This window comes from Canis lupus, chromosome 36, assembly GCF_048164855.1.
Source record: "Canis lupus baileyi chromosome 36, mCanLup2.hap1, whole genome shotgun sequence".
Lineage (NCBI taxonomy): Eukaryota > Metazoa > Chordata > Mammalia > Carnivora > Canidae > Canis > Canis lupus.
Window position 1 is genome coordinate 9890407 of NC_132873.1, and position 23830 is coordinate 9914236.

Below are 23830 nucleotides of genomic sequence, written 5' to 3' on the forward strand. Positions count from 1 at the left end.
ATACTGAATGATTTTCTATGCCCATTAAAAATCATCCATCTATCATAAAGTTTTTTTTTTTTTAATTTTTATTTATTTATGATAGTCACACAGAGAGAGAGAGAGGCAGAGACATAGGCAGAGGGAGAAGCAGGCTCCATGCACCGGGAGCCTGATGTGGGATTCGATCCCGGGTCTCCAGGATCGCGCCCTGGGCCAAAGGCAGGCGCCAAACCGCTGCGCCACCCAGGGATCCCTATCATAAAGTTTTTCAAACTAGTCAAAGAGTAGCCTTTTCTAATAACAAAACACATTCTTTCTAAAAATAGATTGACATTATATATAATATTTTGCTTTATTTATGAAGAATATTATTTGCCTCATTTTTTATCTTTACATAGGGTGATGTAGTTGCCAAAATAGATAGTAAACTCTAAGGGTATATGATCCTATAGGGTCTTTCTGTAACTTCAATGACTTAAATATACAAATAAAGCTCTTCTTGAAATATTAGAATATTGCTAGTTAGTAAAAATATACCTTATGAATCAAATACACCAATACACACATATATGACACATGAACATTTATATTTTAAATGGATCAAGTTAACTCATTTTATTATTATTAAAGTTAACTCATAATTATCCCCAAATGTCCTCAGTCTTATTTCTCCTGATTATAATTACTTTCATTTTAATATGTGTGTTTCTTTATGATAGAAAATGTCATAGTATTCTATTTTCTCTACGGGTTCTAATCCCATAAACGGAAGTATTTTGTATATGAATATTTTCACTCCCAAGAACATTAATACATGTAGAAGATAAATGATAATATATTTTATAGTACTGAGAAAATGAGAATTTATGCTACAAATGATAATATATTTTATAGTACTGAGAAAATTAGAATTTATGCTAAAAATGTAATAATTAAAATTAGATGATATAATCATTCCAAATTGATAATTAAATTTTAAATATTGGTTATGTCAGCAACTAGAAATCTAAGGATAATTAAGCCCACTTCAACTATATTCATTGATCTCTCTCCCAAACTTTATAAATGCATAGGATCATAAAATATTTATAGTAAAATTTTTAAAAATAACACTATTATTATAATATTTCCACTGGAAATCTATGATCATTCATGGTCAGAACTCACTGATTCACAAACGAAGATCAATTTAATATTGATCATTAATTCATTTTTTTAGAATAACTAATGAAATCTAAAATCTTTTTACTATCAAAATTGCAACTTTGGGGGGGGCGGGGCAAGGTGGCGGAGGAGTAGGGTCCCCAAGTCACCTGTCCCCACCAACTTACCCAGATAACTTTCAAATCATCCTGAAAACCTACAAATTCGGCCTGAGATTTAAAGAGAGAACAGCTGGAACTCTACGGAGAGAAGAGCTCGTGCTTCTAACAAGGTGGGAGGATGGAAAAATAATAAATAAATAAATAAATAAATAATCCAGTGGGGGAGGGGCCGTGGGGAGCTGGGCTGAGGCCCCAGGACAGGAGAGCCCGGGCTGGGGGAGCGGGAACTTTAACAATCGTCCCGGACAGAAAGGAGCTGCAGGGAACTCGGGCAGGATCCCAGGAGGGGCGGTGGAGCCCCAGGCTCCCGGGGTCATGGACAGAGGAGGTGCCCGGGGGGGAGAGCGCGCCACACTCCGCGGGCCCAGCTCCCGGCAGGGCTGCAGCGCACCTGGTGGGCGGGAGCAGCTGGGCGGCGGCTCCCGGAGGGGCTGCGTGGCCCTGGAGCCCAGGATCCTGCTCTCCCCCGGGGCTGGCAGAGGCCGGGAGGGCACAGGACAGCGAGGACGCTCCTGCCTCTGGGCGCCCCCCAGCTGTGCAGGTCAGCGCCCCCTGCCCCCCGAGCATCCAGGCCCCTGCGGACTGGGAGCTGCGTGGTTACTGCGGGCGGGGCTGACTCCAGGGCTGGAGGGCTGGCCGCCGCCTGGGGTTGTTCCTCCTGGTGTTACCCTGTGCCTGGGACTGAGCGGCCACCAGGTAACAGGGTCCTCACAGGATAAACAGCTCCCACTGAGCTGGGTACCTGGTGGGGGGTGGGGCAGCGCCCCAGGAGAACACACTTGAGAATCAGCACAGCAGCCCCACCCCCAGAGACCAGCTAGAAGAACAGGGGAAGAGCAAGTTCTGGACCCAGCAGCACTGGAAAGCTCCAGGGGAAGTCTAGGGATTTACAGTATATAGAACCAGAGGTTACTCCTCCTTGTTTTTTGTTTACTTTTTGTTTTTTCTTTTTTTCTGTTTTTTTTTTTTTTTTTCTATTTGTTTTCTTCCTTTTTCCAGTACAACTTGTTTTTAGCCACTCTGCACTGAGCAAAATAATTAGAAAGAACTCACCACAAAAGAATCAGAAACAGTACTCTCTGCCACAGAGTTACAGAATTTGGATTACAATTCAATGTCAGAAAGCCAATTCAGAAACACAATTATAAAGCTCCTGGTGGCTCTAGAAAAAAAGCATAAAGGATTCAAGAGACTTCATGACTGCAGAATTTAGATCTAATCAAGCCAAAATTAAAAATCAATTAAATGAGATGCAATCCAAATTGGAGATCCTACCGCCGAGGGTTAATGAGGTAGAAGAAAATGTGAGTGACATAGAAGACAAGTTGATGGCAAGGAAGAAAGCTGAGGAAAAAAGAGAAAAATAATTAAAAGATCATGAGGAAAAGTTAACAGAAATAAATGACAGCCTCAGAAGGAAAAATCTACATTTAATTGGGATTCCAGAGGGCGCTGAGAGGGCCAGAAGGCCAGAAAGCATATTTGAACCATAGCTAAGAACTTCCCTAACTTGGGAGGGAAACAGGCATTCATATCCAGGAGATATATTCCCCCCTAAAAATCAATAAAAACCGTTCAACACCCCGACATTTAATAGTGAAACTTGCAAATTCCAAAGATAAAGAGAAGATCTTTAAAGCAGCAAGAGACAAGAGATTCCTAACTTATATGGGGAGAAGTATTAGATTAACAGCAGACCTCTCCACAGAGACCTGGCAGGCCAGAAAGGGCTGGCAGGATATATTCAGGGTCCTAAATGAGAAGAACATGCAGCCAAGAATACTCTATCCAGAAAGGCTCTCATTCAGAATAGAAGGAGAGATAAAGAGCTTCCAAGATAGGCAGAAACTGAAAGAATATGTGACCACCAAACTAGCTCTGCAAGAAATATAAGGGGGACTCTGTAAAAGAAAGATGAACTCCAAAGAAACAATCCACAAAAACAGGGACTGAATAGGTATTATGATGACACTAAATTCATATCTTTCAATAGTAACTCTGAACATGAATGGGCTTAATGACCCCATCAAAAGGCGCAGGGTTTCAGGCTGGATAAAAAAGGAGGACCCATCTATTTGCTGTCTACAAGAGACTCATTTTAGACAGAAGGATACCTACAGCCTGAAAATAAAAGGTTGGAGAACCAATAACCATTCAAATTGTCCTCAAAAGAAAGCAGGGGTAGGAATCATCATATCAGATAAAGTCTATCTCAAAGACTGTAGTAAGAGATGAAGAGGGACACTATATCATAGTTAAAGGATTTATCCAACAAGAGGACCTAACAATAATTAATATTTATGCCCCTAATGTGGGAGCTGCCAAGTATATCAATCAATTAATAACCAAAGTAAAGACATACTTAGATAATAATACACTTATACTGGGATACTTCAATATGGCACTTTCTGCAAATGACAGATTTTCTAAGCACATCATCTCCAAAGAAACAAGAGCATTAAATGATACACTGGACCAGATGGATTTCACAGATATTTACAGAACTTTACATCCAAATGCAACTGAATACACATTCTTCTCAAGTGCACACAGAACCTCCTCCAGAATAGACCACATACTGGGTTACAAATCAGGTCTCAACCAATACCAAAAGATTGGGATTATCTCCTGCTTATTTTCAGACCATAATGCATTGAAACTAGAACTCAATCACAAGAAGAAATTTGGAAGAAACTCAAACACGTGGAGATTAAAGACCATCCTGCTAAAAGATGAAAGGGTCAACAAGAAATTAGAGAAGAATTAAAAAGATTCATGGAAACTAATGAGAATGAAGATACAACATTCAAAATCTTTGGGATACAGCAAAAGCAGTCCTGAGAGGGAAATACATCGCAATACAAGCATCCCTCAAAAAACTTGAAAAAACTCAAATACAAAAGCTAACCATGCACCTAAAGGAACTGGAGAAAGAACAGCAAATAAAACCTACACCTAGCAGAAGAAGAGAGGTAATAAAGATTCAAGCAGAACTAAATGAAATAGAGACCAGAAGAACTGTGGAACAGATAAGCAAAACCAGGAATTGGTTTTTTGAAAGAATTAATAAGATTGATAAACCATTAGCCAGCTTTATTAAAAACAAAAGAGAAAAGACTCAAATTAATAAAATCGTGAATAAAAAAGGAGAGATCACCACCAATACCAAGGAAAAACAAATGATTTTAAAAACATATTATGAACAGCTATACGCCAATAAATTAGGCAATCTAGAAAAAATGGATGCATTTCTGGAAAACCACAAACTACCAAAACTGGAACAGGAAGAAATAGAAAACCTGAACAGGCCAATAACCAGGGAAGAAACTGAAGCAGTCATCGAAAACCTCCCAAGACACAAAAGTCCAGGGCCAGATGGCTTCCCAGGGGAATTCTATCAAATGTTTAAAAAAGAAACAATACCTATTCTACTAAAGCTGTTCCGAAAGATAGAAAGGGAGGGAATACTTCCAAACTCGTTCTATGAGGCCAGCATCACCTTAATTCCAAAACCAAAGACCCCACCAAAAAGGAGAATTATAGACCAATATCCCTGATGAACACAGATGCAAAAATTCTCAACAAGATAACTAGCCAATTGGATCGAACAGTACATTAAGATTATTCAGCATGACCAAGTGGGATTGATTCCCAGGATGCAAAGATGGTCCAACACTCGTAAAGCAATCAGTGTGATAGATCATATCAACAAGAGAAAAAACAAGAAGCACATGAGAAAATGCTCCAAATCACTTGCCATCAGGGAAATACAAATCAAAACCACATGAGATACCACCTCACACCAGTGAGAATGGGGAAAATTAACAAGACAGGAAACAGCAAATGTTGGAGAGGATGTCGAGAAAGGGGAACCCTCTTGCACTGTTGGTGGGAATGGGAACTGGTGCAACCACTCTGGAAAACTGTGTGGAGGTTCTTCAAAGAGTTAAAAATAGACCTGACCTATGACCCAGCAATTGCACTGCTGGGGATTTACCCCAAAGACACAGATGCAGTAAAATGGCAGGACAACCTGCACCCCAATGTTTATAGCAGCAATGTCCACAATAGCCAGAGTGGAAGGAGCCTCCGTGTCCATCGAAAGATGAATGGATAAAGAAGCTGTGGTCTATGTATACAATGGAATACTCCTCAGCCATTAGAAACGACAAATACCCACCATTTTGCTTCAACGTGGATGGAACTCGAGGGTATTATGCTGAGTGAAGTAAGCCCATCAGAGAAGGACAAACATCGTATGGTCTCATTAATTTGGGGAATATAAAAAATAGGGAAAGGGAATAAAGGGGAAAGGAGAGAAAATGAGTGGGAAATATCAGTGAGGGAGTCAGAACATGAGAGATTCCTAACTCTGGGAAAACAAACAAGGGGTAGTGGAAAGGGAGGCAGGTGGGGGTGGGGGTGACTGGGTGACGGGCACTGAGGGGGGCACTTGACAGGATGAGCACTGGGTGTTATGCTATATGTTGGCAAAATGAACTCCAATAAAAAAATAATTATAAAAAATAATAAAAGATTAAAATTGGTACAGTACAAAAAAATTGCAACTTTTCGTCAAATTATATTTCAATAAAGTTAGCTAAACAAGCTTTACTAGCTTTTCCTATAACATTAGAGGTAAATTGGGGCAGCCCGGGTGGCTCAGCAGTTAGCGCCGTCTTCAGCCCAGGGTGTGAACCCGGAGACCCGGGATAAAGTCCCACGTCAGGCTCCCTGCATGGAGCCTGCTTCTCCCTCTGCCTGTGTCTCTGCCTCTCTCTCTCTGTCTCTCATGAATAAATAAAAAAAATTTTAAATATTAGAGGTAAATAATAACATTAGTTTGCAATTTTTAAAAAAAGATAAATCAAACTTGGTGTAAATCAACAGAGAGTGACATTTTTAAATTGTCCAAATAGTTAAGAAGGGGTTTACAGAGTCCCTTGAAGGACTACATGTGTTTGAATGGAAAAACCCTGGTTGTCTCAATTTCATAGGCAGTGGAATTTATCTGTAAGGTCTAATAGTCCTGTCATAAGAGTAAAATAAAATAAAATTATATCATATTAAGTATACTAAAATATATGACATATTTAATTAAATATAATTTATACATTCATATAATCTAATTTTATATATATTATCTCATTATATAAAACATAATTATATTTGACAATAAAAGTGCAAACACTACTTTAATCAACATAGTATATGTTTCAGATCTAACTTCTCTCATCTTTACTAATCATTGCCTAAAATTTAAACATTCATGACTTATGGTGAAACTGACTTACATTTTGCTTTACTGTTGTAATACCCAATTAAACTCTTGCTAGAGAAAGACAAAGAAGTCTAGGGAGAAAATTTAGCCATGAAACGAAAATAAGAGAGACAAATCATGAACTGTCTAGCCACCCAATCCAGTCAGCTTCACTCTCCCTCTTTCTTTTTCTCTTTCCCTTTAAACTGAACTCTTTGTGAAGGCAAAGAACACAGAAATCTTCGTAGAAAATGGGATAGCTGGCATATTCCACAAACTCTAAATCATAGTGATGTGTTTAAAGCACAGGGTTGATGGTGAAATGTTAAAAGGATGGAAAAGAAGAGCTTTAAAGACAGGATGAAAAAGAAGAGCTTTCCATGTCCCTTGCTAAGGAGAGTAGCGTTATGAGAACTATGAATTCAAGTAAGAAGTATAAATTCATGACATCCTACTCAAAATAAGATGCAGTCTCAGGCATGCCAAAACAAAGGCAAATACTTTCCATTTTATTTGGGTATATATATGCAGCAAGGAGGGGGGTGGTTAATGTTCTAATCATACTAGACAGGTAAAACCAATTTGCTAATAAATGATCTGAAATAATTATGAGTGCTATGAAAGAAACGCAGGACCAGTGAATGATGAGTCAGGGAAAGCATGGTGGAAGGTAGGAGCAGCTTATGGAGATTTGATGGTTGGAAAGGGCTTCTTGACCTAAAATATGAATGCTGATAGGGACCCCAAAATATGATGATCCGGAGGAGGAGTATTCTAGGTAGAAGGAATGGTAAGGCAGCAGGCACACAATGGAACCCTGATGGCATGGGGATTATGGTTATATGAATAATTAAGCTTCAATCAGTAACTAAAGTGAGTACTATTCCATAAAAGTAATTTATTTTTTCTATATTTTCACGGCAAAATCTTACTGAATTAATCAAACTTGGGAGCTATCACCTAGAACTTGATAGGCTCTCTTGTAGTGAGGGTAAGGGAATGATTAGTGTCCACAAGGAAAGCTTTGAGGCTATAAAAGACCACCAAAGGGCTGAGGTAGGCTGGACTGAGACCTTTCAAAGCTCCAGCACTCACTGATGGCCTGAGAGTTCATAGCTAGTAATTAAACTGTTTTCTATTAAACTGTTTTCTATTGTTTCTATAAGTGGAGGCCCCTTCCAGCTAGATCTTACTGGGGCTGCCTGCAGAATGCATATCAGGCATCAGTAATGAAACTAAACTTGTATGTACTATACAGAGGGCAGTTATGTTTAGACTGCTCTCAGCATTAACTCTCCTTTCTAATAGCATCCAGATTCCTTACTGGAATGGTCTTTTCCCCACTGGATCCAGCGTGGTCTGGGGGGCCAGATACCCATTAGATAAGAGGCTAGCTCTGCACTGTTGTAATCCTGAAAGGCTTTCGGGCTACAATGCCCTGAACAGATTGTTCATGTTGTGGTTTGCTCTTCCTAGACCCCAAGGATTAACTGTTCCTTCTTTCTCCTGGTACTGCTTCTTCTGCTTCAATAAACTTTTGAAATCTTTCAGTAAATTCGTGTTTAAATTAGCCAGAGTACCCTACATGCAGAGAAAGGGTACTATCTGAAGTCTGTTGACTCAGAATGAACTAGATATCAGTCTTAATATTTAATGTGCCTGGATGGAAAAAAAAAATCATGTAGGGGGCTTTTAGAACTGACAGGCTTGGGACCCAGCTGTGAAATTCGGATTCAGTAGTTTAGGCTGGAGCCCAGGAATCTGTGTGTTTAATAAACATCCTCAGGATTCTGAAGCAGATCACATTTTGAGAAAAAAATATGCAAGACTATCTTCTGGCTTCCCCCTACTGTCACCTTCCTTCCATGATTTACTGCTAATATTTGAGGTGACAACTTGTTAAGGTGCCTAAGGGTAGCTATTATCGTTGTATTAGTTGCTGTGTTTGTCTCCCACCTCTGTGTTAAGAAAGTTAATGGAATGTTTCCATTTAAAAGACCTCCTGCAGAGTAGCAGACTCCACAGGGAAAGAAAAGTAAATAAGAAATAGTTAACTGTGCCAACACATTAATTTATCCTATAATCTGCTTAATTATGCAGTAAAATTAGACAGAACAATTTACTGGAGGATATTTCTTTCCACACACAGAGAATCGGGGAGTTTACATATTCCTTCAGTGTCTTATAAAGAGCTCTAAAAATGGTATTAAAGAATGTGAGTTTGAATCCTCACTCTGCCACTTACGGCTTGTATGGCTTTGAATATGCATTAACCAGGTTGATCTCAGATTTCCTCAAAGGCAAATCTAATTTCACAGGAACTAATTTCACAGAGTTATGGTAATAATTATAGAAAGTAACAATCACGTTGTAAACCATATAACAATATATATTCCAGTATCTAGTTATATTCTAGCTATACTCTAATTCTGTTACTCTTTAATGTGTAAAAGCAGCTATTTACACAATTCAAACTATTTTCTAATGTTAAGTAGTAATAAATCATTTAGCTAAACTTATTCCTTTCTTGTATTTAAGTTACTAGAGTATCATGTCTACACTTGCAAAATAAAGTTTATTTTAAAGATAGTTTCAATGAGCAAAATCTCAAAAATCCTAGTATGCCACTCACTCCTAATAACAATTTTGGTATTCTTATTGGTGGATTTTTTCTCACCTAGCAAATCATGAGGATTGTAACTGTATTATCTTACAAGAAGAGCTATGCCATAGGTGTTCAAAAAAGTTCTCTTTGCTCTAAGCATAAATTATGCATGGAGATCGCAATATTAAGCAATCTTCATATCTTAATGCACCCATAATGTCTTATAAAAGCATAATAATGAAGTTTCATAGATAAAAGAAAAGTAAATCTTTTCAAAATATAATGTCAAATTTATATAATGACTTATCTAGGACTCTTCCTTTGTGACCAACTCAATAAATAGATTGCATACTGTGATTTCAACATACAGGCACAATGTTTTCAAGGAAAATAACAGGGCTGTTGTGATGAGTATTCATTCTCTGATGCCTCCAGAGGATTGATGACAGAAAGGACCAGACATGTCCAATAGGCCAGCCACTAAAGGTTGAATTGAGAAGAATTTTAAGTTAATTGCCTCCACTCTTTCTGTTTCAGATTGATGAAGCCTATTGATTCCCATCATTGATTGTCTTCTAGTTTAGGGTAAAATGGAAAAGGAAGAGATATTCCATATATCTTATTATGATCTTTGTATCCCTTGCACTGAAATTTGTTATAAAAATCCAGATGTTACAAGAACTTAATGCTTTGCGGGGCATTAAAAATTCTAGTGAATAGTGAGAATTTTACATTAGCAAACCAGACCTAGTTTTTGTTTTGTTTTGTTTTGTTTTGTTTTAATTCCAGTATCCATATTCTCTCCATCTCATAGATTCCTTGGCCAACAAGCTTTCAATGAGTAAACTTGTTTTGGAGACACTATTTCCCATACCCGCCAATCAGAATATTCTTTCAACAAAACACAAGAATGGGATTTTAAAGTGGGTTGCTATCTTGTTTTCAAACCTGAAGGATCTCTTGCTCCTTGACCCACTGTGAAAAAAAGAGATTGAAAGGTGAGGATCGCTGTAACTCAGAGTAGCTTTTTAGAACCTTGAGCTGAGTACTTGCATTCTTTGTTTATACTAAGCAATCCTCTCCCACCCTATTCAAATTCCTCCCCCCCTTTAGGGAAAGGAATAGCAAAAACTATTCATACATCCACCAGATATTATTGAGCATCTATTATGTATCAAACACTAGGGAACATTAGTGAAAATAAAAAGGAAAAAAATTCTGGCCTTCATAAAAAATGTATTCAAGAAGAGAGGCAGAGAATAAAAACCTAAAGAGAAATAGGAAAAGTAGGTGAGAAGTACCAGAGGATATTTATAATATTTGACATGAAAGGTGTCATTGAGAAGCTGTCATATGGATAAGACCTAAAGCAGGCAAAGGAAAAATATCATATAGATATTTGAAGGAAGATTATTCTAGGCAGCAGAATGGCAATTTGCAAAGGCTCTAATGAAGAAATTACCTGGTCTATTCAAAGCAAGTCAAGACCAGTGCCTGGGGTAGAGTAAGTTAGGAGGAGATTATCAGGAGATGATGTCAGAGAATAACAAGGCTCCATAACATGTAAGATTTTGTTGATTATTAAGGATCTCAACTTTTGTTCTAAGTAAAATAAAGAGCCAAGGGGTTTTGTGAGCAGAAGGGTAATGATGTGACTATATTTTAATGGGATCGCTCTAGCTATTGTTTTGAGAACATACCTGGCGGGGGTTGAAGAGAAACAAAGGCATAAACAGAGAGACAAGTTTGGAATCTATTATCATGATCTAGGCTTGAACTATAAGTGAAGATGGAGAAGAATGGTCAGATACTGGATATAATATGAAGGAAAACCAATAGGTTTCCCTAATAGAATATTCAGTATGAAAGGAAGAGAAGATTCAAGAATGAGTCTAAGATTTTTGAATCAAGTACCTGGAAGAATGGAGTTAGGAAACTAACTGAAATAGTAAAGTAGGTACAGAGAGTTCTATCTGCCATATTGAATTGAAATGCCTTTTAGATATCTGAGTGATGATGTAAAGTAAGAAGTTGGAATCATGAGGAGGTGTCTTGGCTGAAGACAATCATCTAGAAATCAATGTTAAGAGTGGAAATAATTCTAAGTGGGGAAAAAAAGAAAAATTCCAATAGAGCAAATTTTTTAGATGTTTATAAACCTTATATACAAAATATATTAATCTTGATATTTCCCCTCTGAACAATTATTGAAATACCTACCAGTTAATTAATATGCTTGTTAATTAAGAAAAATAAAGGCAAATAGCATATCTAAACTAAAAATGAGACATAACAGTTCAGGTGAAAAAACTTACCAATATTTTCAAGCCCTCATTGTATTTTTGCTGTAGGTATTTAATATGTATGAATGTATAATGGACATGCATGGACACAATTTTGAGATCAATAAACAAATACAATTTTGTGTATATATATATATATTATATACAATTTCATTGTTTTCAGTGTTCTACCTATACAAAATATAGACTATGGAGAACATTATAGAAAGCAGTATTAAAAATGGGTAACTTTCTGTGAACTAAAGGAGGGAAGCTTCCTTTTAAATGCAAAAAAAAAGGAAGAAAAAAGATAATCCCTGTTTCAGCTGTAAAAGGGTAAAATGGTAAGAATATGAAACAAAAGATCTCTGTATATTTCTAAAATAAAACCTAGTGTTTCATTTATATACTTGCATAGGTTACAACATATCATTACCTAGTGTAATAATAGAATATATTTAAATTACAAAACTGTGTTTCATAGTGGAAATTAGATTTCTCGTGGGAATTCTTTTAGTAGTTTACATAGCAAATTTCCTGAAAAATAGGGTAGTTAATGGTGTAGCTATCTGTGAAATAAATAAAATAGAAGACATAAGTCATAGTATTATTAACTGAACACTCCATTTAAGCCAAACAAAGCCATAAAAATGGACTGAAATCTTTTACACTGTATCTAACATAGCTTATCAAGATATTTAAGTTTTTTTTGTTCTTCAATGTAGTAATCATTACATTATTTTTCCAGGAGTATAGCATTAGAACAGATTACTTAATATAAAATCATATAGTAAAAAACATGCTATTGATAAATACTCATTCATTTTCATCTTAATGTCCTTGACTATTTTATCCCAACCAAAAAGACACTTAATAGTAAAATGTTTAAGAATGTTGTGACTAAAATAGGAAAAAAAGAAGCCCAAACAAACCAGATAATACATTTTGAAATATAAGTGGTAGGAATATTTAAATAAAACTGGTCATCATTATAACACCAAGATATGACAGAGGAACTAGCAAGAATTCCAGCCACGAGCCTCAGACAACCATGACCCAACCTGACTAAACATTAACTGGGGACTGCTTTCTCTGTGACTTTGGTAATTACATTGAATAGACTGAATAGGCAAAGTAAATTTTGTTTAAAGGATTGGAACCTATAAAAATACACATGCCCACATATCTCCAGAATACAACTATTACCACTATCATTAAAAGCCAAATTAAAGAGCAACGTTCAATTTTCTTAGGATAGTCTGAGAGAAAATGATTGATTTGCACTTTTTAATGATTTCAGTTTGGACTGAAAAGGAAATGATGGGGGTGGGATTCGATGGAAAAATGTCCTTAGAGGGGACGTTACGACGTCCTAAGTGGACTTAGGGCCCTAAGTGATAGGTAATATAACCTGAATTTGTCTGGAGGACTTGGAAAGATGTTTGGTGAGATATGGAAGTCAAGAGATTGCCACTGAGGAGTCCAAGAGAGGGACTGCCTAATCACTCTGGTGTGTGAGAAAACTAAGCCAGCAACTAAAGAATGTAGTATCCACAATAAATTTAAAAAGTCACACATAGGTAAATAGAGAAGGATGTATTAAAAACATCCAGGGAAGAAAGCAAAAGCCTTGAACACTAAGATGACAACAGTGGCACAGAAGAATTGGCACATACAAAATTTATGAATATAGAGTCAGAGGTTACTATTTCTCTAAAGTGAATTTAGTCAAAAGCAAGAGAAAGTTTTAGGATGGTAAATATAAACCACTGTTCAAGTAATTTAGAACAAATGTAGAAAATCAAGCTGATAGCTACAAAAAGGCTCCTGGGAGGCTTCTAAGGGTCTGGGGTTTTTCTGGCTTTAATTTTCAGAATGGATGAATTCACTGAATAATGTTCATGCTCTTACTTGATTTTTGCTGTAGCCAAGCCTCTGAGATCAATGAATAACCAGTTTTATTATCACTTCTGCAAAATGGCAAAACACATAACTCTTTTAAAGAACTGTTCTTTTAAAAAGCTGTCTTTTATTTACTAGCGGATGTTTTCTCTTTAAATGCACAATATCTTAGTTATGAAGCCCATCTCCTTACTTCCCTATCACACACAAACACAAACACACACACACACACATACACAGAAAACAAAATTAGAAAGAGTTGATGGGTATAGATTTGAATCTGGTGTCAAGAATTAGTAGAGATAACTTCTCACTGAAAAAATCATAAAGGACCATAGTTACATTTAGTACTTTAAAAAATATTAAAATGGATTGGGGTCTGGAAAGTACAAAATTAAACAACGATGAAAGGTGCTTATTAGCCTTAATGGAAGGGAAATTACTTAAATGACTTCATGAAATTGGAGGAAGTTGCACTTGATAAATTTCTTCCGAGAAAAGTGTAAGTGTTCCTTGCAATTCATGAGCAAAAGAAAACAAAGACCTCTTGGTCAGAACACCAACTGTATCTTAGATGGACTTTAAAATTCATGTGAGTGTACACCATTTACTAATAGAGCAGATGACTCACAGTGGACAGAGGAATGGGCTTCAAACCAGTAGACTCAGCTGTGTGTTCTAGCTCTGCCCTTACTAGCTAAGTCAATTTGAATAATTACTTTGTCAGGTATAAAATGACAATAATATTATCTAATAGCACTCTCTATTTTATAAAAAAGTAGATGATTAAATTAGACCATGCATGAGAAAATTCTGATGTGTTCTAACACAGATGCTGAATGGACTGAATCTTTCCAAATTTCACAGGTGCAAGTGCAGAGAATCTACCAATATTAATCTAGAAAGTTAACTCATATGCCTAATTCATTACTTAAGCACTGAGAAAAATATGGCTCAAGGGTTTTTTGTTGTTGTTTTATAGAAGATCTTCATAAAAAAGAAGTAAACAAATATTTAACTAGTATAGTACATGTAGTTATATTAAAATTTCAATAATCAAATATGTTTTTAAAAAAGAAGAAAAAAGCTATAATAATATGCTCATGGCCATTTTTCTTCCCGGAGAATATTCTGTCCTTCTTTACCAAAACCTTCTCTTGCCTTTATGTTTGTCTGCTGATTCCCATCATATTCTCTGGATTAATTGATTCACCATTGTCTCTGTTCCAATGAAGACAGTAGGGCTACAAGGCAGATGAAGCTTTGTCTCTTACTGGGGATATGGATGACTCCAAGGACTAGGAATGTGTTTATTTCTAAACAGACTAGGGATCATGACTTGTAGGAGGTCCAGTTACAAGTTAATAACCAGAACTAGGTGGACATTCAGTAATAGGCCAACTAAGAAGACACTTAGAAGAATACCCATGGCCACATTATCTATAATTAGTAAAAATTTGGAAATAATATTCAAAGAGCATATGAAAAAGTACTCAAATCATTTATCAGGGAAGTGTCAAAACATAATGAGATATCAACATACACCAATAAAATAGCTATAATGAAGAGAACTGACGATATCAATTTTTGGCAAAGATGAGAAGTAACTAGAATTCTAATACATTATTTTGAGATTATTGGAAAACAGTTTAGTAATATCTACTATACTTGAACATATATTTCCCCTATGATCCAGCATATTTTCATCAAAAGACACATAAATGTTCATGGCAGTGTTATTCAAAATAACCAAAAACTTTTTTAAAACCATGAATGGCTTTCTACAGAATTGTGATACATTTATATAATGGAATGCTACACACAACTAAAAAATAATTAATTACTAAATACTCATGCAACAACATGGAAAAATCTCAGAAATACTATGTTTAAGTGAAAGAGACCAGGCACCACAGGGACACTACTCAATTGCTTCTTTTAAAGTTCATAAAGGCAAAACTAATTTATCTTTATTGAAATCATAATAGTATTTACTGCTGGAGGATACATGAAGAAAACTTCTGAATAGTATCAATGTTCTATATTCCTGTTGAAAGTTGTGTTTATGTGAGTGTACACATGTGTATACCAAGCTGCATACTTAATATCTATGCACTTTACTATATGTAAATATATATTAATTTAAAAGAGTCCTTGTCTTTTCTAAATATATTCCAAAATATTTATAGATGAAATAATGTGTCTTCTATCTGCTTCGAAATTATCTAATGTGTGGGAATAGTTGAGTGAGCATATTTGAAGCAAAATCTGCCATTTTTTACTAACTCTTGGTACATGAAGTTCTGTATATTATTCTTTCCATTATCATTTATATTTGAAATATTTCACCAACCAATAAATAAAAACTCTGGGACACCTGAGTGGCTCAGGTGGTTAAGCATCTGCCTTCAGCTCAGATCATGATCCTGGGGTCCTGGGATCAAGCCCTGTGTTGGGCTCCCTGCTTGTTGGAGAGTTGGCTCGTCCCATCTCTAGTCCTACCCTGACTTGCTCAGTCACTCTCTCTCAAATAGATAAAATTTTTAAAAATAAATAAGCTATATAATAATAACTACATGATAGTTAGCTAGATGGATTAATAGATTTGAAGGTGAGAAAGTGAATACAATGTATACAGAAAATTCTTTGTGGAGTTTTGCAATGAAGAGAAGTGGAAAATGAGATGTAGATAGAAGAGAATGTAAGATTAAAAGAATACTGTGTGCATATTATAAACTTAGGGATTTTTTTACTTAAAGCCAATGGACAGAAGTTGAAGAACTATAATCAGAGAAGCCATATAATTAAAATTTTAAGATCCCTGTGTAATAGAGAATTCTTAGAAGAAAAAAATGACAGAGGAAAGAAATAAGGAACAAAGTAATAAATGATATAGATCTATAATATGGCAGTAGAAAGAAATTTGTAACAAAATGGACTGATGTGAAAATATGGAAGAAATGTATCTACATATTATGGTAATTTATTGGATGAAAGTAAAAAAAGAAATGGGACATCTATTTCCATCATTCATTCATTCAACATCTATAAATGCCAAGAATTATGAGGGACTCCAAAGAGCGTAGCAAATAAAGTAGATAAAATCTCTCCCTCATGAAGCTTCAGTGCATGGAAGAGAAATCAATAATTTTCAAACGAAAAAAATGAACGAGTAAATAAGTTCTGTAAAGCAAAACAAAACAGGAACCTATTATGGAGAATGAATGGAAAGGCCAATTTAAATAGATTGGGTAGAAAATGCCTCCCTAAAATATAACATTTAAGCTGACATAGAAAGAATATCAACATACATCAATAAACACCAAAATACCCCCAGTCTTTGTAAGGTGACAAATGGACAATATAGAAAGAGAAAGGAAAGAGGTTAACATATGAGAAATAAAGCCAGTATAATGAAATGAATGATAACAGAAAGAATGGAAATGCAGTGAAAGAGGTAGCCCAGAGAGTGCAGAATCAAAGAAAATAGTTTGAATTTTATTCTAAGTACAATGGGATACCAATGAATCATTTTAAGAATTGACTTCATATTATCCATTTATTTGTTTTAAATAGTTAACTTGATGTCTCCTCATTTCACACACAAACACACTAAAACAAAATGGCTAAACAAGAAGTGGTTCTAGAAGGATAGACTGCTAAAGCACGAAAAGGAAAGTTTTTGTAAGCCTCTTGTAAGAAAATATTGGAGAATATTTTTGTTGTGTTTGGGTTGAGGAACTCCTTCAAGGATAAAAATTATAACTTATACAGGAAACCATTAATAAATTTAGTTTTATTACAAAACACATGACTACTCATCAAAACACAGCAAAATCAAAGGAATATTGAAAAAGAAAACCAATGCTGGGGGCATCACAATGCCAATTTCAAGCTGTATTACAAAGCTGTGATCTTCAAGGCAGTACAGTACCCGCACAAAAATAGACATATAGATTAATGGAATAGAACAGAGAACCCAGAAACAGACCCTCGACTCTATGGTCAACTAAATTTCGACAAAGCAGGAAAGACTATCCACTGGAAAAAGGACCTTATCCTCAATAAATGGTGTTGGGAAAACTGGACAGCCATGTGCAGAAGAATGATACTGGACCATCCTCTTACACCAAACACAAAGATAAACTCAAAGTGGATGAAAGATCTAAATGTGAGACCAGAATCCATCAAAATACTAGAGGAGAACACAGGCAACAACCGTTTTGAAGTTGGCCAATGCAACTTCTTACAAGATACACTCTGAAGGCAAGGGAAACAAAAGCAAAAATGAACTATTGGAACTTAAGATAAAAACCTTCTGCACTGCAAAAGAAACAGTTAACAAAACTAAAGAACAACCTACAGAATGAGAGAAGATATTTACAAATGATAGATAAAGGGCTAGTATCCAAGATCTATAAAGAACTTATCAAACCCAACACCTAAGAAACAAACAATCCAGTTATGAAATGGGCAGAAGACATGAACAGACATTTCTTTAAAGAAGACATAGACATGGCCAAAAAGCACAGGAAAAAATGTTCCGTATCACTTGGCATCAGGAAAATACAAATCAAAACCATAATGAGATACCACCTCACACCAGTGAGAATGGCTAAAATTAACAGGACAGGAAACAACAAATGTTGGCAAGGAGGCGGAGAAAGGGGAATCCTCTTGCACTGTTGGTGGGAATGCAAACCGGAGCAGCCACCCTGGAAAACAGTGTGGAGGTTCTTCAAAGAGTTAAAAATAGAGCTACCCTACAACCCAGCAATTGCACTGCTGGGGATTTACCCCAAAGATACTGATGTAGTGAAACCCCGGGACACCCGCACCCCAATGTTTATAGCAGCAAAGTCCACAATCGCCAAACTGTGGAAGGAACCATGATGTCCTTTGGCAAGTGAATAGATAACAAAGATGTGGTATATATACAATGGAACATTACTCAGCCATCAGAAAGATGAATACCCACCATTTGCTTTGATATGGATGGAACTCGAGGGTATTATGCTGAGTGAAGTAAGTCAATTGGAGAAGGACAATCATCATATGGTTTCACCCTATGTGGAATATAGATATAGTGAAAGAGATTTTAAGGGAAAGGAGGGGAACTGAGTGGGAAAAATTAGAGAGGGAGACAAACCGTGAGAGACTCCTAACTCTGGGAAACAAAGGGTTGCAGAAGGGGAGGGAAAGGGTATGGGGTAACTGGGTGATGAGCACTAAGGAGGGCACTTGATGGGATGAGCACTGGGTGTTATACTATATGTTGGCAAATTGAACTTAAATTTAAAAAAAAATAAAGTTGTATCTAGCTTCTAAATCTATGGTGAACACACACACATACATAGAGAAAGACTGCGTGTCTTTGCATTTGTACAAAAATTTCTCTGGGGGTGAAAGTTCAACAGGTGGATTCCAAGAGATATTCATGTTTAATTTCACTAAGTACTGCCAAATTGTTCTTCAGTCAATTTATACTTCCACCAACAGTACATCATCATTCCTATTTACCACACTGTGATCGACAATTAACTTATAGCAACAAGTAGATATATAAAGTTGACTAATGAAAGATACTCAACTTTGAAAGACAACTTATCTCTACTTCCAGTTACTCAGATAAAGCAGATCCAGTGCCTGGAGAGAAAGATACTCAACTTTGAAAGACAACTTATCTCTACTTCCAGTTACTCAGATAAAGCAGATCCAGTGCCTGGAGAGTGAAGAACTCAATAAATAACTGTTAATCAAATAGATGAGAGATGCCTCTTCAGAGCTTAGCCAGAAGTCCAAAGTCTTCATGGCAATGAAGCAAAATTAATTCTAACTTCGATGGTTTTGGATCACTTAGGAAAAAGGAAGAGGTAAAAGAAGATATTGAAAGTACATTACTGAAACTTGGAAAATCCTCAAGATTCTGTTATAATCTTCAACAAAGAAGAATAAACTAGAAGATTGAAAATCCAAACCGCACTGTGTGTGTAGGACTTATGATAGTTTATATGTCCATTTGACTGAATCATAAGATACCCAGGTATCAATTGATAGATAGAATGTAGCAGATTGTCTACCTCAAAATGGATGGGTCCCATCCAGTCTACTGAATGCCCAAATAGAACAAAAGTCTGAGTAATGGAGAATTTGCTTTCTCTGGTTGTCTTTGATTTGGGACATGGGTTTGATCCTGACTTTAGCCTTGGACTCACATTGGAACTTATACTATAGGCTCTCTTGCTTCTCAGGTCTTCAGACTCACACTAGAATTATATCTCTGGCTCTCCTCAGTTTCAGGCTTACTGACTCCAGATCTTGATTCCTTATAATAAAATATGTTTAATATATACACACATTATTACATAATCATATATCTCCTATGGCTTTTGTTTCTCTGTAGAATGCTATTACACATGCTTGGGATAAAAAGTTGGGGAAAAGGGATTGGCTAAGAAACTATGAGGATTATTCAGTTTCCTCAATGTTCTATATAAAATCAAAGTGAATTAGAAGGAAAAAGGTAAAGAGAAAATTTAAGGGTGACCGTTTAGCCATTTATTTCAGTGAGCCTTAGGATAGCTTGGAATTGTAAGTAATCGATAATTAATGTTTAAGAGAGCAGCAAGTAGTAGATGATTTTCACATAGCCTTGCAGAAATATTTCCTTAATAATGGTTCCTCCTTTTCTTTACTCTGCAATTATCAGGATATTTATATTTTTGTACTATTACAAGTAAACTGAATTTTAAAATTATATTTGCCTACTCAGTCTTTAAATCCTGAAAAGAGTATTTTACTTGTGATTATTTCTTCTTAAAGAACAAATAAACAGATCATAAGTATTTGATAATGTAACAGTATGACACTGAAGAGACATAACCTTTCCTAAAACACATTTGCTCAATTTAGATGACATAAAGCTAATACTCTCTAAAGGTCAACTTTCCGAGTCAAATATTTCATATTCAAAGGCAATAAGTAACTAGGTTGTCTACACAGTTTTTCCCACGAAAGTTTATGTAATATCATGACTTGTACCAAAATTCAGTTGTTTCATTTTTAGCATCATTACCAAAACATGCCAATATCCACCCCTACAAAAAAAAAGTTTGTGCAATTCTAATTTTATTTTAAGATCTTAATTGACTTTAGTCTGACAAGTTTTCTTTGAACAAAAACTACAAGATAGAGCATTAAAAAGGCAATTCATGAGAGTAGTTCACATCATTCATATAACACTGCATTTAAGTCTCAAAAGTCAATTGGGTTCATAGTCTCCAATCATCTGGAAATCTTTCCAGTGGTCATTAATGCTGAGTATTCTAAATTTTACACTCCACTGAAGCTGGCATCTGGCAGTCTTGCCTCTGTAACCAATACCACATTCCTTGACACATTAGTAATAAAAACTAATTTAATTACCTTGAAAGGCATTGAAAACCACTCCATGTATACATAAAACATTGTTGTTAATTCTCATGTTTGGAAACTATTGATAAGAATCATTTGTATAATATGTAATGATATCTTTCTGGTTATTAAATAAAACACGGGCCTTTGTCAAGATCTCAGAGAAACAAAGCTCATTACTATATGTAATTAGCCGAAAGTGATACTGAAGTAAATTAACTTTAGAAAAAATGTGACAAATGAAAATAAAGTTTTTCATTAAAATGCTAACTTTTACCAAATTTCTAAAATTTAAAAATTACTCTGTGTCTGTTTTTAGTACTTCAGTATATTTTTGATAACTATGAAATAAGTTCTTTAAAAATTCTGGTATTTCTAGAACTGTAGTTACCAAGCAGAAAGACTTAAGGAAAATTAAGAATGAAGAAGTTGTAAAAATATATATTAACTATATGTTACATATGTTATAGACTATAAGCTCCATGAGGACAGACATCTGGAATAAGATAATAACACTGTATCCCCTGTGATCAACAAAGTGACCTGATCAAAAAAAACACATGTAATTGTGTTAACAAATGAATAAAGGTATAAACAAATTAGGAATAAATGACTCTCAAAATAAATCAGAGTTTAAGCACTGAAACCTTTTACAGTGATTAATGCTCTACTGAATTACTATCTTCAGTTTGGAAAACTAGGCAACATCATTGACTGCTGAAGTAGGTTATCATACCAGTTTTATTTCAGTTTGTGTCTGTATAAAATATTCAGTATTTGGTATCTTGAAATGCAAAGTCTTGTATTTGCATTCTGGCAATTTTATTTTCACAAGTCTTGGCAAAATATTTTTGTAACTTCCAGCCCCCCCCTCTTTTTTCCCCAGCCCTTTTATAAACAGGGAGGTGATTGGCTGGCCACTGTTTAGCTGACCAGACATTCTCTGCAAGGAACAAAAGTGGGATGAGAGTTCCCAAATAACCAGAAGTTTGCTTAGTAACTATGGAATCAGATTGATAGAAGTGTATTTATTTCTAAAGTTCTGATAACATTACCTAGGCTAGCCAGTTGCAGTGTCTCCATAACTGGTGCATACCTACCACCACAGAGGTGGTAAAAGTCACAGAGCGGCTCACTCTGTGACTTTAACTTCCATAAATCTCCTTTTCTTTAGCTTCTAATACCAAACAATACACTAGGATCATTGGGTACCTTATACACTTCTTAATCATAATTTACCATAATTTCCCCAGTGTCAAAAATAAGTAAATGAACATCCAAAGTTACAAAAAATATTGTACTCTGGTTGTTTCCATCTGAAAATTTGTTTAGTTATAGTCTTATACATCTGTCCTAAAAATATCATCCAAGATTTAGGTGAGAGAGACTTTAGATTTAGAGTGTTTCTATCTCATATTTTCAGGTTTTATACTCAAAAGTATGTTCTGAAGTGATGCTAGTGTGATCTGAATCTAAGATTACAACCAACTCAAGTTCTTTGTGAATGGAAACCTAAAATGCCAGATTAATAAAGGTTAACCCTTAAATGTCTAAAGAAGCCAACATCTTAAATCATATTTTAAGAGAGAGATAGGTTACTATGCAATTATTCAGGGTTTGAATCAGCATCTGAAGGCTCTTTACCATTACCCAAAAGCTTCTACCTCCTTCTGATGTCAGCCAAGAAGTTATTATTCCCCACAGAGAAATATGTTCAGCCGTTTGGTTATTAAATTAAAATATATTATTCTATTTATCTGATATATTGCCAGTTTGATCTTTAAATTTGCTATGATAAGGAGTAAAATAAGGAGCATTGCTGGTAATTTATAATATTTTGTGATTTGGCATCAAATAGCAAAATGATCTGTCTTGAGGAGATTGACAGATGATAAACATTAACTTTTAGTCAGTTACTAATTAATGAAGCACAAAAGCACATTGATGAAGTACACAGTGGTGATCAGAGTACATTTTAGAATATTATTGAATAACAAATGCTATAATAAAGAATAAATACATTTAAACTTTATAAAAATTGTCATCTATCTGCACAAAAGTGATGTTTGTTATTTATATACAAGGATTACTAAATATTTGGAGGGAATAGAGTAAAACAAGCCTCAGAACATTTTAAATTCTAAAATTTGTTGGCCTCGTTGGAATTGAAAGTTCTCTATGTTACTTAAAGGAACAACATAATTTAATGTCTAGAATAACATTTTTACTCTAGTGTTACATGACTTTATAGATGGTACAAAGATCTTTGTATGGTATAACAAGAAAATTCTAAAACTATTAGTTCTGTAACTACTTTAAACTTAAATTATCTAAACCTCTGACAGTTACCACAGGAAACATTTAAAAGTAATCCTAGAAAGTGCAAAATGTGTCAAGTTTGATATATGTTAAAAGAAAAGCTTCATTTCTTCTTAAACTAATTGACAATAAAGAGTTACCTGTCTATCTGTCTTTGTCTAACATTTTCCAGCTGGATAAATTCAATTATTACTAAACTTGACAAAAAGCAATGATATTATTAATGAAATTAACACGATGTTAAATTTTTACAATATTCCAGTGATTTTTAATTAAGTACATGTAGTTAGAGATAAGAGTTCATAGGTGAGAATGTGAATTATTCGAGTTTGTTATTCTTATTTTTGATAGAATAGCAACCTATCATTTGTACATTTCAAAAGTTAAATATTATCATGTTTCTAGATTATTACCTACAATTTAAGTATACCTCTGTCCCTCTCAGGAAACTCATTTGTTACACTTAACAGGGCCATTACATTTATATGTGTCAAACATTGAGTGTCAAAGGTCAAAGAGTCCTCTAAAACCTTGACAGCATTTAGGTGGGTAGGTAGGTGGGTGGGTTGGTAGATAGACAGACAGACAGACATGAACATGGATACTATGACATTAAGTGAATTACAAAATTATTATAATCTTTATGCTATTTAGACACACTAAAAGGTATATTAAAACACTATATATTTAAAAATAGCACATATATTTAAGATGAGGGTTTTAAATAGAATGGAAAAGTTCC

General features: G+C 35.2%; 1 protein-coding gene and 2 long non-coding RNA genes across 11 annotated transcripts in view; 1 reads left to right on the plus strand and 2 right to left on the minus strand.

Annotated features, from left to right (window-relative positions):
- The window catches only part of SPAG16 (sperm associated antigen 16), a 908675-nt gene that overhangs the window by 654486 nt on the left and 230359 nt on the right, over window positions 1–23830 (minus strand). The window lies entirely within an intron of this gene.
- The window catches only part of LOC140625492 (uncharacterized), a 32653-nt gene that overhangs the window by 5135 nt on the left and 3688 nt on the right, over window positions 1–23830 (plus strand). The gene's annotated exons all lie outside the window — the stretch shown is intronic.
- LOC140625495 (uncharacterized) overlaps window positions 6515–23830 on the minus strand; it is an 80797-nt gene continuing 63481 nt past the window's right edge. The window contains exon 3 of the long non-coding RNA XR_012024827.1: window positions 6515–9652. This is a non-coding gene — a long non-coding RNA (uncharacterized lncRNA). The remainder of the gene's footprint in view (window positions 9653–23830) is intronic.